This window comes from Nesoenas mayeri (assembly GCF_963082525.1).
Source record: "Nesoenas mayeri genome assembly, chromosome: 1".
Taxonomy (NCBI): domain Eukaryota; kingdom Metazoa; phylum Chordata; class Aves; order Columbiformes; family Columbidae; genus Nesoenas; species Nesoenas mayeri.
The window spans coordinates 201,210,731-201,223,800 of record NC_137541.1 but is presented as its reverse complement, the minus strand read 5'-3'; positions in this window follow the sequence as shown (position 1 = coordinate 201,223,800).

Genomic DNA, 13,070 nt, shown 5'->3' with positions numbered 1-13,070 from the left:
TCTGTTACAAGATGGTCATGGGGCACATGCATGGATTCGGACCTGCTGATGCATGATGCCCATGCCTTTGAAGCTGGGAACTGGTCAAAACCAAGAGAGGGACTTAGAGCTACACTTAAATTGTCACTGTGTCTCCAAGATTACTGTACTTGAGGTTAACCTGATCTGAATGGTCACCCACATCACCCATGATGTGGTTCTTTACTGGCTATGGTGGCACCCTGACAATATTTTTGCCTGTACCCACTATGTGTCTGATAGAAGCAGAGGCTAATGATCAACGGGCCTCTGACGCTTTTGTTTTCACTTGATTGCTTTTTTTTTGTGCAGTCATGCACATATTGGTGCCAGGTGTTACAGATGTGGAGCTCTGGACTGAACCTGGGCCTAATCCTGCATGCTGTAGCCTGCGGCCTGTGCGTGGAGCACTTCCGATGGGCAGAATATTTATTCTGCTTATTGCTCTGCCTGTGTAGTGCTTTCTTGTCCTCACTCCCACCACCAGCTAGTGGTTGTTCGTGAGCTGTGTGGCGTTAAATATCAGATGGGCTGATGAGTACGTCAGGATCCACCGCAGTGTGTGCTCGATGTTACAGACCGCTGCCTGCAGCCAGACGTTTCACCCGGCTTTTTAATTGCCTTATGCTTTAATTTTTAATGGCCTCTGCAGATACTGATTTATGGCAATGTACCATGGCATGTGTTTGCTTATTGCTCAGCCCAAGGCTGACGAGGTGAGGATGTTAGCACGAGGCTGTCTCACCGACTGCGTGCTCCATTCCTCAGGCTTAAGGGACAGGACTTCCATTACATGCTGCGAAACATATTGTGGTTCTAGAAGATCAATTTTCAGTGTCACTTCAAATGAAGTAGTGTAGTATCTTTTGTTCTGAAGGACTAAATACATCGCAGCAGCTGTCTGACTGTCTACAGGTTTGGGCTGCAAGACTTCAGCAGCTCCTTGCCATCTGTGGAATGGTCTCCAATCTGGCAAACACAAAGTAAGAAACACTCACAGGAGTTAAATTGCAAAGTTCTGGCAGTTATTAAACCACCTCTGCTGGAAATACATGTATTTCCAGAACGTGTAGGGTGATCAGGCTGGAAGGACACTGGGGTATGAATTGGTTTTGATATTGCTAGCCATTAGGAGGAGGATTTTCTATGATTACAGCGCTTGTGCTGAGTAGCCTCATTAAGATGAACAGGGATAGGTGTTTATATGCAGGGCAAGAGTCTCTGTATCCCTTGGATCTCAAATCTTTATTTTACAGTCCTGACCTATACACCAACTTTCAAGCAAACAGTCATTTTAAATACAGATGATTTTATGTCTATATTGCCTGGAATAGTATTGTCTTTATCTGTCTTTATGTTGTGTATGTGTGCACAGACTTCTCAAAGTTAATCTACAGCTGGTGTATTTAATAGCTACAATGTTTAATAATATTTTATCGAATCTATACTTCTTTTCCTATTAAGGAAGATGTGCATTTGTGGTACTGTTTTAATAAAACACAATAGTGTTTTAATAAAACACAATTAAATGATGATGCTAAGATCTGGAGATAACACATCTCAAATATAAAATGCAGTAGGAATTAATTCCTTTTGGTTTCCCTTTTATTTACTTTGATGGCTCAAATTTCCATGTGGAAAGCTCATACAATTGTCTGACTTTCTTTTTTTGAAAACAATAGGGTGTTTTAGCTCTAGGGACGAAAGGGCTGGGGAGTTTCAGGCTTAACAGTGACTGCAATAAAAACGGAGTATTTGAGGAGTGTTTGGTTATCTGCTCTGTGTAAGTAACCTGTCTGCAGTGGGTGAGCTGTGGAAAACATGCAGGAAGCTACTGAAAACAGATTAAGCCTGTGAATACAACAAGGGGAGAAGCTTACTGCTATTTCCAATGGTACTGTAATGTGAAGATGGCAAATCACAGGGTTGTCAATAATGCCAAGTAGGAGGCACAAGGAGCAAATTTAAGTGCTGAAGGCTTGATTAACCACATTATTCAATTGTTAGCTTACCATCTGGGGTAGGGAGACTGCTTCAATTTGCTGTCTTCAAGACACTCACATTGACTTTTCGGATTTAGCACTAGGTAAACTATCTTTGCAATGGAGTTTGCCCAAGTGATGGCTCTCAAAAGGGGGTATGGGATGGGACTGTGCCAGGTTGGGCCCCCTGCAGAACCTCTGGCACAGTGAGAAGTTGTGCCTGGTCCAGCAGCCCAGTGCTCTGCTGCTGCACCTCCAGATGTGCAAAGCATACCCGTCCTTTCCTGCCATGAACATACCTGCCTGGTGGGCCTCCCTTTTGTAGCTGATTTGAAGTAGCTGACAAAATAAAAATGACATCTTAGTGCTGCACCGTGGGCAGAGGAGAACCAGGGTCAATATTGCATGGGTGTGGCCAGACTGATTCAGAAGGAACTGCTCCCCATATGAGCTCCTCATGGCCAGGATTTTCCCCTGACTGTTTTTTATTTAGCAGTGGGGACCTACCCAGGGAGTTGTTTCTCATTGCGTCATTACACATCCAGTATGGGAACGCTGCTCTGTGCTTCCAGGAGCATCAAACAGCTGGAAAGGGGGGTGCATGCTTCTCCCCAAAAGGTGGTAGTGGGTGACCAAGTGCAGAACTGCAGGAGAGTGCAGTGTCCTACAAGCGATCTCAGATTCTCAAATTTTGGCATAAGCTGAAAGGACCACATACTGTTACCGTTCTCATAGATGTAAACACCCCTTCTCTCCTCTTGAAGCTAGTTTTAGATCATGAAAGAAGCAGCCAGCTCGTGCCTATCTTGCCACTTGTTTTGTAGTCGAATCTGTGTTGCATTCAAGAAATCAATGCATGAAACAAATATTTAGGTTGCAATGCCATGTGTATCTAAACTTAGGAAATACCTGGTTTAAATTTCCACATGTAACGAGAACAGATCCCATTCAGATATCCCATCGTGTGCTGGATGCAGTGAAGGTTCAGGACAAAAAGCATGATGGGACTGTGTGATTAAAAATCAGTTTAATGCCTCCACGTAAGTGTGGCTGTATTCAGGTTTCACAAGCAACTCCAATTATGCCATTTCTGGCCATATTCCAGCATTTGGGTGTCAACTGCTTCGACCCTGCATAGCACGACTGTGATGCAGTGCTGATATATAAACTCCTGCAATTTGTGAAGGCCAAAAGTAAGCATTAATTATCTTATGTCAGCGTAATAAATCACCTTACTATCATCTGCAGTCAGTGTCCCCTGAGCTTTCAGTACTGTTATTCAGAGACTGCGGTAGTCCTGACACCCTCATTCCCCTGTGCATGTCTGTATGTTTTGGGTCTGGGATGTTTGAAAAGGGTCACTGTCTCATGTGCTTGGCTCAAAAGATAAGGGGGAGTAGTACAATCCAGTATCCTCTTTCCTGCCCTTGAAAGGCAACGGCCTCATGTCCCTGCAATTTGTCTGAGAGACTGAGAGGGACACAGGCTGGTGTTGGGGAGTTTATGAAGGAAGATGATAACTGAGAGATGGGGAATTCCTGCCCTTGGGGAGGAAGGATGGGAAGCAAGTTTTAGTGGTGGATCTGATGGCACTACTGTGGAGAGAGAAGAAAGGAGCCTAAGACAACCTTTACTTTGTTTTTCGTGCCTGGGGGTGGCACCCCTCCATCCATCACGGGGGCCCTGGCATGGTGTGATGGGATGGTGACATGAAGCACAGTCCCCCACAGTCTCCCAGCTGCAGCTGCTCTGGCAGCTCAGTGGTGTCTGCAGGCAATATCTGCTGCTCTGCCAACAGGTTCAGCCCATCCTCTGCATGCTGATAGATGAACTTGGGTGCTTCGTGAGCAGAGACAGGTTGGAGGCTGATGCTTTGGCTGGGATGTGTTTGCTTTGGCCAACTCTGCTACAAAAGCAACTGCAGAGAGCAGAGGTGCTTGTGGGGTTGGCAGTGCCTGAAGCCAGCAGGAATTCAGAATGAGCCCTGGCTTGAACCATCGGTGGGTGCCTCACAGCCCCCTCGGATCCTTCAGCCGTGCTGGAGAATTGCCAGCATGCTTTCCAGGCTAAGGAAATTGGGAAAAGTGAAAGAACAGAGGTTTAACGTTAAATGTCTCAGCCAAATTGGAATTTCCCAGGGCAAAGATACTTCTTCACCCCGATGGCATTCCCTGTGCTGAGTACAAATACTCCGAAAAGCGGAGGAGTGATCCCTTCCCAGAGAATGGTCAGAAGAATCCTTTGTAAAGGTGAAGGTTAAACAACATTAATGTAGAATAGACTGGCGTCCTGAGTAAGAGATATTAATTCACTTCTAGAAAGGAAAAGAAGGAGAGGAGAGAAATGTCCTTGTTCTGCTCAAACATTTATTAATGGACAAGATTTAAAGCCTTTGGCTGTATGAGTATGTCGCTCAATAACCCGAATATCTGTTAGCTCAGTGCCCATTATAAAAATGCTTGGATAATATTCTGTAGAGCACATTCCCACAATGATTAAACCTAACACAAAACTGAATACATTTCAAATATATACTATGGTGACAGTGAAGACGAACAAAGCTATTTTCTTAACTGTTGGGCCTGTAAAGTCAAAGTGATACAGCTGTGTTAGGTGATGGGCAGCTTAGGAAATTGGGACTGCACTTGCTCAGAACGAGTATTTGCTGTTGCAAAGAATTTCCCTTTATTCTCTAAGGATAATATCAATTGCTACTGGTACAGATTAACTGTTTCAGTGAAAACATCTTTCAAAGAGATAGGGTGGAGTGGGAGAGGGGAAAGATAGAATGAACGAGGTTCTCACCTTTGTTCTGCTGCTCCTATGATGAATAAAAGAATAAGAGCAGTGAAAAAGAATCCATAAAAGCCTCAAATGCAGCTAGAAGAGATATTGCCTCATGCAGAAAACAGCCAATGATCTGCCTTCTCAGGATGCTTTTGGAAGCACCGGCCCTGGCGTTTTGAGAAGATGCTGCTGGGGACAGCAAGGCCCGGAGACGGAGAGCTGCCCCAGGCAAAGCTGCGCTGTCCAGAGGGTGGTTACTGTGGCACATGTGCCACGATTTAGCCCATGTCCCCAAAGTCATCTAAGCTATGCAGAGTAGTCTGGGATCAGGAACATGCCAAGGTATCTTAAGACCACTTTAGCCCTGTTCCTGGAGCTGCAAGTTTCTCAGTTCAGTAAAAAACTGATTTGGTGTCACAACCTCTCTGAGAAAGATGTCTCTTTTGAGATCCTCCGTTGCAAGCTAAAGCACTGAATTTACTGGAATCCTTAACTAAGCCTTCCCGCCACAGAAAGCACCTGCTGATCTGAGCATCTCACCAACAGTGTTTCTGTCTCAGATCTGCTTTTTTCCTTAGAGGTTATGGAGAAAGTTCTCTGTTTGGGAACTGAAGAACTGCGATCCTGGGCACCCGGCAGGTTTAACAGCAGCAGCCAAACTGGTGCCCACCCCTGGCGCCCACCCCGTCCTCCCCGATAGAACCGCTCCTGGGACAGGCCATGGCAAGTTTTGCTTTGTTACTGGCCAATTAACCACGACCCAGTGTTGCAGCATCAAGTGAAGCCACCAGCCAGGATACTTGTCTTCTGTATTCCAGAGCAGAATTTTGAGCCATTTTTTTAATCCATTCTGAATGTTATTCACTGATATTTTAAATTGTGAACTTTATATCACTGTTCTATATTGCAGAATAGAATGTTCTTCACCCAACATGATAAGAATCATCCAGCATGTTTGTGTATAAATCTGTTAGATCATGCCTCCATTTTCCAGCTATTGTTTATGGAGTCCCCTTCCGGTATTTAAAAAGGAGAAATATCTTCTTTAATGTCGTCTTCCAGCTTTGAAGCTGTGCTGAACAACAAAGACAGACAAACATTTAATTCTCCCCTAATCCTTTAAGTATCCTTACAAGCACATGGCGTTCACACACTGTTAAGCCCGTCTCCTGTAGCAGCTGTACGTCTTCTTTTAACTCTGCCTTTAAAGACTGCAGTTTCTACTGGGGCGGAACAGGAGCCCACGATGCTTCATCCCATGGTGGCTCTTTCTGGGTGGTATGGAGAGGGATGCTTTTCCATAATAAAGCCGTCATCTGGATTGAATTGCAGATATCTAATCCTCACACAAGCTACTCCTCTTTGGTTTTGTAAAGCGAACAAAGAAGTTAACTTAGACATGCTCCAGGCTGGATTTGGTAATCTGTGGGACCTTCTGATCATTCCAGCAATTAGCTGGCTTGCCTTGGTAACTTTAGCACAGAAGGACAAGCAGAGAATCAGAACCTTTTTCTTCAGGAAAGTGGGTTCAAATGGAAGATTTCCTTAACTTCACCCCCGCCAGGAAAAAAACTGAAGAGACAGACAAGACAGCTGAGACCAACCAAACTTGGGCCTCCTGCCATGTGTTTATGGCATGGGAGCAGAGCGGGGTTCGAGTAGCTGCGTTACAGGATGGCGGGGTGTTCATGTTCGTATGAATTGATGAGTGTTCATTGATTTAAGCCCTGCGAAACTCTTTAGTGATTTTTTTTCCTTTTCTTCCTCAACATGAGAACTTTCTGCTTGTCTTTCACAGTTTTTCTGTGAGAACCCATGAAGACATTTAGTCCATTCCACTGAAAACAGATAAACTGTGCCGGTATCATTTCTGACAGGTGCCTAATCAGGTCCCGAGGACTTTCAGACCACAAGCCCTCCTCACACAGTCCACCCTCATATTATCCTTCCTGTTAAAAACTTCCACCAGGCATCTATCCCGAACCCGTTATTTCTTGACCTGTATGAGTCAATATGGAGATACGTAACCTTTTCTCTCAGCAGCAACGATCTATCCAATTAAAGACTCTTTATCTTGTCCCCACTCAAACCTCTCTTCTTTAGGCTAAACCTCTATTATTTTCTGTATATTTTCTAGACTTCTGGTTACCTGCATTGCTTATTTCTGCCCAGAGTACATCCTGTTACTGAAGTGCCTCTATTCTGCAAGCGACCGTGGGGCTAAAATCTGCAAGCCACACATCACCATTTTGATCAGCACGGGCATGGACGCCAGACTTTGGGCTTCTTTTCGAAAATCTTGCCTTTTATCAAAGGCCATGAAAGCCTGGTGTAAGCATTCTCTGATGAAAGCTTACATAGTTTAATATAAAGTAGCATTTCTGGAGCTGATCTGCCATCCAAATGCACAGCTACACTGTGTCGCGGCGTTGATGGCCATTGGGAGATTTTCCTTTATTGCACACTCTTGCATAGTGAAAGCTAAAACTGATCAAATAGCAGGAGGCTTTGGAGGCACAGCAAAGTGTATAAAAAGGACACTATTTCATTTTTTTTTTAAAAGAAAAATGAAAAAGAAAACTAAAATAGGCCAGTACTCAGGCTTTAAAAAGCCGATGTAACCAACGGAATTTTCTGAGAGTTTGTGCTGTTTTGTGCGCTTGAGTCACTTGCAGAAAGACTATGTTCAATGTTGAGAAGGTAATGAAATGCTCTCCAGGATGGGGTTTTTTTCCCTATTTTTAATGATTTGCTTCTTTAAAAGGCATTACCTTGTTGGCATTTGAAAACTTCTCTTTGTAACCCTCCAAAGCGCTCCAGACTTTTCCTGCAGGAAGGTTTTTAACTCCCCAGTATAAACAGATGGTCTGTTGGTATTTGTATATAAGAAGCTAGCAGATTTTATTGTGAAACAGGCAGGACTACGTCTTTAGGGTTGGAGGGAAAGTTAATGAATGAGATTGATATGCATTGGCTGTACTATACTGAGATCCACACAATTAACAAGACCATTGTGGCACATTATAATATAAAGATGCAAAGTAAACATGGGGAATCTCCTTTGATTAGTGGATTTGTTTCTTAAATGAAGGGAAAGGTTTGCTTTGAGGGGGTGCTATGCATGAAAACCTGATTTTAGCTGTCCTAATGCAGTTAACTTGCTGCTCACATGTGAACAGGGATACCACATAGTCCTGCAGCTTTGATCAGCCTTTTGGGAACCCCCATGGAGTTCCTGACTCTGCTGTAGACATCACGTGAACCTGGTTTTCCAACAGACCAAGGATAACACGTCCACACTGTGGAAACCATAGCAAAGAGTGCAACTGGTTTCTTTTCATCAGTTCTAATTTGCTGGAGAGTTCAGTTACTCATGGAGTTACTATGAAGGGTGACATGACAGCTTGAAGTCCTGCTGGAATATGAGTAACATGGAAAAAAAGCACAATCTTGAAGAGAAAAAGGAACTTGGGAAAGGACTAAATCATCATTGGCACAGCTGACATGCAGATTGACATAGGGATATTTCGGGCAATGCATATATTCTTAGACATCCTTCAGTATTTACCTTAAAGACACTGGTAAGTTTAATGAATCAAATAATATGCCATGTGCATTCTGATACATTTCCCTTTTTTAAAACTACACTTTCGGAAATTTTCTCAAATTCCTTCTAAAATAAATTTGAAGAGATGCAGCCAACTTGCTGAGTCCCCAGATATGTCTTTCCTAGAGAAAGTTAGATGTCTTCCATTGATGGAAATTACATTCACATGAGTTACACACATATACTAACCCTACTGGCATGTATGCCCAGTCGTTTGTGATGAGCTCAGTTTATGGAACTAACCCTATGAGCTACTTCTACAAGAAGGAGCTTTCCAAATCAGATCCTCAAATTATAATGATTTCTAATAGGGATTTCTCAGTCACATGGTACCCTGCAGCTAGTGCTCTTCAGGCACTGATTTAATTTTGAAAAAATGTTAGGCCTCTAGAATTGATACCAGGTCAGCACAAAATGCGATCTGAATACCTTCCCTGGTTTTATTTTCACTATGTCACACCAACATAACGGTGCCAAGGACAAATTGTGACCTTACATGGTGTTCATTGACCTTCACAGTGACCAGGAACATTTGCTTTCACTTCAAATCGGTATGCAGGGTTAGATTTTGCCATCAGATCTGTTGAATTGAACGTGAGCTGCATGGATGCACCTACACTAAGCATTTCACCCAAAAGCTGAACAGCACCAGAGGATTATCCCAATTCCTGGACATGAAGGGTAAAACAGAGAAACTGTGTCCTGCAGAACAAGGCAGACCAGTCAGACAGAGTGAAAAGATTGCAGGCAGCCCTCCAAAAAGCGTACATAGAGCTTGTTTGTTGTCTCAGGCTGTACATAGGAATGCACGACATGTCTGGGAAGAGAGGGCTGCACGCCAGGCACAGGCCAGCGCAGTCATGGGGCTTTAACCGTGCAGCTCCTGGAGACACTGGCTGGCTCTCCTGGTGCAAGTCCTGAGGGACAGGACACCATCCAGAGGGACCTGGACAAGCTCGAGAAGTGGGCTCATGCGAATCTCGTGAGGTTCAACAAGGCCAAGTGCAAGGTCCTGCACATGGGTCAGGGCAACCCCAGTATCAATACAGTCTGGGGATGAAGGGATTGAGAGCAGCCCTGCTGAGAAGGACTTGGGGGTCCTGGTGGATGGAAGATTGGACATGAGCCGGCAATGTGTGCTTGCAGCCCAGAAGAACAATTGTATCTTGGGCTGCATCAGAAGGAGCGTGGCCAGCAGGTGGAGGGAGGTGATTCTGCCCCTCTGCTCCGCTCTGCTGAGACCCCACCTGGAGTCCTGTGTCCAGCTCTGGAGCCCTCAGTGCAGGAAAGACATGGACCTGTTGGAGAGGGGCCAGAGGAGCCACAGAAATGATCAGAGGCTGGAACAGCTCTGCTGGGAGGACAGGCTGAGAGCTGGGCTTGTTCAGCCTGGAGAAGAGAAGGTGCCGGGGGGACCTTATTGTGACCTTTCAGTGCTTAAAAGGGGCCTATGAGAAAGATGGGGACAGACTTTTTAGCAGGGCCTGTTGTGATAGGACAAGGGGTGATGGTTTTAAACTAAAGGAGGGGAGATTTAGATTAAATATTAGGAAGAAATTTTACAGTGAGGGTGGTGAAACCCTGGCCGAGGTTTCCCAGAGAGGTGGTGGATGCTCCATCCCTGGAGACATCCCAGGCCAGGCTGGACGGGGCTCTGAGCAACCTGATCTGGGTGAAGATGTCCCTGCTCATGGCAGGGGGTTGGACTAAGTGAGCTTTGAAGGGCCCTTCTAACCCAAGCTATTCTATGATTTTGTGATACTAAGAAAGCCATCTACCTTTATACTCATGCAGCAGCAAACCAGACATCAACAGACCCCGTTTTTCTTTGCTATCTCTGAAAATAGCCCAGCGCAGCTTTGAGCACAGGCAGCGCTGTGCTGACATTTGTCCCTTCGAAGCATCCCCTCCACCACCCCTTGCTGCTCAGTTCATGGGGTGGCAAGAGCCACCCACTTGGAAATGGAGCCCAGCTAACAAGGAGAGCCTCTTGAGGAACGGGACGTCACTTCCTTGGGGCTGACCTGCTAGAAATAGCCTGGTGGGATGGACACTTGTGTGAAACAATCTGCAGCCCAACGTGATCTGGTACATGCTGGAATTTATTCAGGCTAAAATGAGGTGTAATGTGAGGTCAGCAGGGAGGGAAGGAGGAGAAGCCTGTTGCCTTATTTCTGGCATCTCATTAGGGGTCTCTGCTGGTGGGGCCGGCGGGGCAGATATCTCTAGGGCAGGGTATGGGCTTGGGGACCTGGCCAGCCCTCTTGGGGTACAAACCTCTTAGGGTACCTATCTCTCTGCTTTAACTTCAGCTAATTACTGTGCTGCAAGACTACACCAACCCGTTCACCAGGAACTAAAATACCACATGTTATTCGTTAACCGCTGCTGGTAATGAAACCATGGCTTCAGTCAGTAGAACATCACAGCTCTCTTGCAAAGAGGCAGATTGAGCTCCCAGAAGCTGCCAGATGCACATTTTTCTCACCTCCTCCTAAAATATCCCTGTAATTTTCTCAGATGAATGAGCAGTTAAATTAACAGACATTAATTATAAAGTTCATATTAAGAAAAGAGACACTTGGGATAATTTTGATTGATTTACTAGGCAGAGTTTTGATAGCTACTGAAAAACATACTATTCATGTTTAGGTGAAAAATAAATGGAGTCAAATAAGTGTCACTGCATAGTACTAGGAGGTATATACAGCCACATGTAAAAATGCATAAACACAAACATTTCTGTACAGCAACTTTTCTTTTCAGTCTGTATAGAGAAACACTGGTTTATAATATGGGGAAAATATAAAGCAGACATACATGCAACAAGGACATGACAGTTACATAGGTCCCACCTGCCTCCCAAGAGTTACAATAATAATAACAATAATAATAATAAAAGCCTTTTTCAGGGAAAAAATTTGAAACCTGGAATGTTTTCATGTTGAGGTTTCCAGAGAACTTCAGATGCCAAACATATCTGAAGGTGATTTAAAGGCTTGATTCAAAGCCCTGTGAAGGCAATGGAAAGACTCCATTGGTTTCAGTGAGCTTGGGGTCAGGCCCAACTATTTAAGCACGATCCCATTCTGCCCTCCCCAAAATCCAAAGTTGAAGTCTGCAGATAAAAATAAACAATAGTATCATACAAAACTTTGTATATAGAATACAAAAGGTAACCGCTGACTTTTTTGTATAAAATACAACTTTTTGATAGTATATTTATTTCACATATGTATAAATATAACCCAAATAATATGATTTTTATTATTCCTACCAAAATATTATTACTTTTGTGGGGTTTTTTTACAAAAGTTTACAAAACAAATAATTCTTTATATTTACAACCCAATACTGTGAAGAGTGCCCAGTCAATGATGAAAAATAGACTATAAGGGTAGTGCACTTAGCCATTGCAAAGAAAGAGAAAAAAGACACTAGCTCCATTCAGACACAGATGTTCTGAAGAAATGATACTGGATTCAAGTTTTGGTTGCAAGAGTCTTTCAGAAGCTCACATTTCAAATGCATCAGGCATATCTTTACAGGACTGCAAATGGTCTCTGCCTCTGTTGAATTTGCTTAAGACGGGATGAAACGTTAATCCTGGTGATGGCACTCACAGCCCAGGGTCTTCTCCACCTCAGGCTGAGGCTGACAGGACAAAGCTCAGCATTGAATCCACCACCAGATGATCTCCTGAAGTCTTGCGACCAGCTCCCCAGCTGAACATTTGTTTTTATATCATTTGAGGATCTGGAAAACAGTCTGGTCTGAACACAGAAACCAGTGGTGGTTTCTTCAATGACATGTGAATGTAGCTGAAGTTAACGGACTTCAGTGCCCACTGCTCAGGATGAGAATAACTCAGCCTCGGCCTTAGTGGCATCACAGTCATGTGTTCCTTCCAGAGCTTCAGCAGTGGCTGCCGACCTGCCCGTGGACGGGCTGTGCGCCTGCGTGTGAGACACGGGAGCCCATCTTTCCTCTGCTTCAAACTCACTTCGCTACTATTTCAGTCCAGTTTTGCAGAATTTATAGGGGACTCATTTGTTAGACTCTGTATCTCTCCAAACTTAGTTGACCCACACTGAAAAGCTGCTTTAAGACTTGGAAAAATTTGTGCTGGCATATCGAAGGGACCACATGCACCCCAGCCAAAACTGGGGAGAAGAGGGAGCTTTCTAGGCAGCTGAGCCACGACATGAGACAATGCAGGGGTGTGCAGTGATCACTAGCTGGGGCAGCACAAGGGACTTTGCAGCAGGCTTTCTCATCCCTCTTATGAAAAGCATGTTTGGGAATGAACAGCATCCTGGGCCAGCCTGCCTCAACTGGCATATCTGGCTAAATGCCCATGTTATACCTTTCCTGGAGGTGCTGGTGATTGTGTGTGTGACAATGCTTCCCGGAACATCAGGAAAAAATGTGCCCATGTGAAATGACAGGGTGAAATGACTGGAAAACCCTTATTAAAACCTCTCTTGAGAAGTAGGTCAGATAAGTGCAGAGGCTATTGTCAAGTAGTCTACTCATCCCACTGCCGCTAACAAGGATGAATAAAGCACTTGTAAGGGGTAGAGCGATGCCTCTTGGCACCGAGGCATGCGAACGTAGGCATTGTATTCCTTTGCCACATCTAGTTTTAGCTAATTCAGAGGAGGCTGTGAAACATA